Source organism: Cupressus sempervirens, chromosome 3 (assembly GCF_028749045.1).
Source record: "Cupressus sempervirens isolate cs-2001-9-10 chromosome 3, ASM2874904v1, whole genome shotgun sequence".
NCBI classification, from domain to species: Eukaryota; Viridiplantae; Streptophyta; class Pinopsida; order Cupressales; family Cupressaceae; genus Cupressus; species Cupressus sempervirens.
In genome coordinates this window covers 866,133,398-866,136,481 of record NC_143120.1, presented here as the reverse complement: position 1 = coordinate 866,136,481, position 3,084 = coordinate 866,133,398, and positions in this window count along the sequence as shown.

Genomic DNA, 3,084 nt, shown 5'->3' with positions numbered 1-3,084 from the left:
TCTGAGGATAACTAATTCACCCGCTCTCAGTCATTCCAAATATTCTAACAACCTTTAGGGTCAAAAACCATCCCCTTTGGCATTAGTGGAAAAAACACTTATGATGATCAAAATATGACATAACAAAATCTTCAAAACATTTGCTCCTCCTTAGGGTGTACTCCATACATGTAGCTTGATTTGTAACTTATATTTTCAAAATCTTTTCAAAAATCTTTTTGTTCAACATCACTCCTTATTACTCCATTATTCCTTTTGTTTCAATCATAATATACATAAAATTTTATATTTTATTCTTTCAAGTTCTTCATACTTATGCTTATTTCTTCCCCTTTCAAAATCATATACATTTCTCCCTTGTTTTTGTCACTTATGTCGAGTAGTGACATTTAATTGTGGATTGGGGATTATAAAAAATTCATACAAAAATGGGTGGTATAACCTTAAGAAAATAGCCATTATTTTGTCCTAATTATTCTCAAGTGTCTCAAGAACTTCTCTCTCTATCTCCAATCTGACAATGAGATACACCATATTGTTAGTTGTAGATAATTGTTGACTCTAAATAAGGTCCTTGACAACTTGTAAATGCATTTTCATCAGCTCCAAATGAGGTAATAAAAATTCTTGAATAGATGTGACTTCTGATATAATGTTGCATTCCTCATGCAATAACTCTATCTACTTGAAAAAATATAATCTTAGAAAACTAAATTGAACTGGGATTGAAGTTCAAATCTTTACTACTCTTCTATAGATTTGCATCAATTTTGTCCATCTTCTCCCTGATTTGTTTTGTAAATGTAAGGACATCACATATTTTGGAAAACTATGTATTTGAATTATTCACCAATTATTTCAAATCAGTTACAAGAGTGAAGAGTTCAACCTTTTTAAGTTCAATTTAGTTGCCACTTTCCCCAATATTATGTTCTCAAACTTTCTTTTTGACCACTACATGAATTTTTCTTGTGTATCTATGTTAGGGCTATTTAGTTTCTCCACAATATCAATCATCTGTTCTATGATGGGGGCCCACTCATCTAAGTTATCTACAACAACCGTGTCAAGAAATAAATCCTTAATATCATATAATACTTGTCACTGTTGATTCTCTCTCCTCATCTCCTCTTGCTTTGAATTTTTGTCCAACAAGTCACTAAGTGTCCTTATTTGCTCAACACTTAATTTAGATGTATCCTAATTGGGATTAAAACCTCTTCATCAAGAGTAACTAGTTTATCCTTCATGGTTTGTGGAGATTGCTTTATCTTCCTCTTCATTTTCTTGCCTTTGGAATCTAGAGTGCTAGAACTTGATACTGTTTGTTGTTCTTATGTGGGGACTTCCATATTCATCCTTCGTTGTCTCCTCAAACTACTGAGGCTCTTCATCTTTCTTTGTTTCCTTAGGCTTATTCTCCTCAATACCTGACTATTGTATAGACTCATTTTTATTCTCCTTATCATCATCAATTTTGAGTTCACTAGTTGAACTATGCTGTCCAACCTTCTTTTTTCCCTCACTTAGAGGTCCTAAGGAAATTGGTCTTTCACCAATAGAAGAATGATATGCTTTGTCATATTTAATCTTTTAATTCTTCTCACCCTTTATATTGTCCTCTTTTACATCATCCTCCAGTTCTTGCCTTTCACCTTCATTATCCAACTGACTCTGTTGCTCGACTTGACTAACATTTGCATCACCTTGAATAACATATGGACTAAGTGAAATTTAAGGGATGGTATAAATAATAGGTTTTGAGTCTACCTATTGTGTGCTCACTTGTGTGTCAATATTTGGATATTCTTTGACTTGTTCTAACATAGGATTAGGATTCAACAAAATTTCATGCGCTGACTTGGATGATGGAGCTTTCTCCTTCATCTCTGGCTTAGTCAATATAATCTTGTTTTATGATTCATCCAATATACTTTCATCTTGTGTCACATCCTTAGTTGGGCTAACCTCTAGTTAATCTTCAATTAAAACTGTGTTAGTTTGTCCTTTATTTTGTTGAATCATCATAGATGTCTTATGTGTTATCCAAATCTACCTTTTCAGGCTCAAATTTCTCATCCTAATCCTTCTTCTCATCATCAAACATTAGTCCAAAAATTTTCTTCCATATGATTTTGCTTTCTTCTACTACATTTTCTATTTTGCTCTTCAAAATCAAGAATGCTATTCTCTTTGGAATAAATTTTCTATTATACTCACTCATGGATTTGAAATTTGTTTCCTACTTAGTTTTGGTATAAATTTGGCAAGTGTGCCTTCTTTGATCTATCTCTTGGTCTTCAATGCATATTTCCATCTTTCATCAATTTTTTCATACAATTCATTAGGTACCAAGTTACCTAATTCTAATGGTGTATATTTAAAATTTTCTGTCATATCAAGAACTACTTCTTGGACCTTAGCCTTATTTGTTGTATCCAATTTATAATACTAAATAAAATTGAATCCTACCATGTCTACACTTCTCCTAATATTTTAAAAAAATTCATCAATTGTTTGGGGTGGCTTATGCACTGCAACTTTGAATTGACTGGTATCATATGACTCGGTCCTTTCTTCATAATAATAATAATAATCATCATCATCACCTTCATCATCATCATCATCTTTCAACATTATATTCCTTCTCCTTTGCTTCTTTGCAAGTCTCCTTGGCTTGACATCTTCTATGGTAGATTTACTCTTTATTAATTTCTTGCATTGAGATGGCTTTGTAACTTTTGCAACTCCTATCTTAGACTTGAACATAGCTATAGTGGATGCCCTTGTCCTTTGCCTTGTAACTATGTGTGTTGTACTTACAGGCTTGGTGACCTTATTTGTGCTTTTACTTTCCTATGGTTCGACAGACACTATTTATTTTCCTTTTCCTTCCACCTCTTCTTCTTTATTGCCTTCCTCTTCATCACTAGACAAGTCTTCACCTTTGTCCTCGATAATCTACAATGGTTGCTCTAGTTCTGCTCCTTCTCCAAATATAATCTCCAAACTTTCTATCACACCTTTCCTCTTCTTATTGATCTTTGGAACATTTTTCTCCATTGCGATCTTTACCTTAACAGT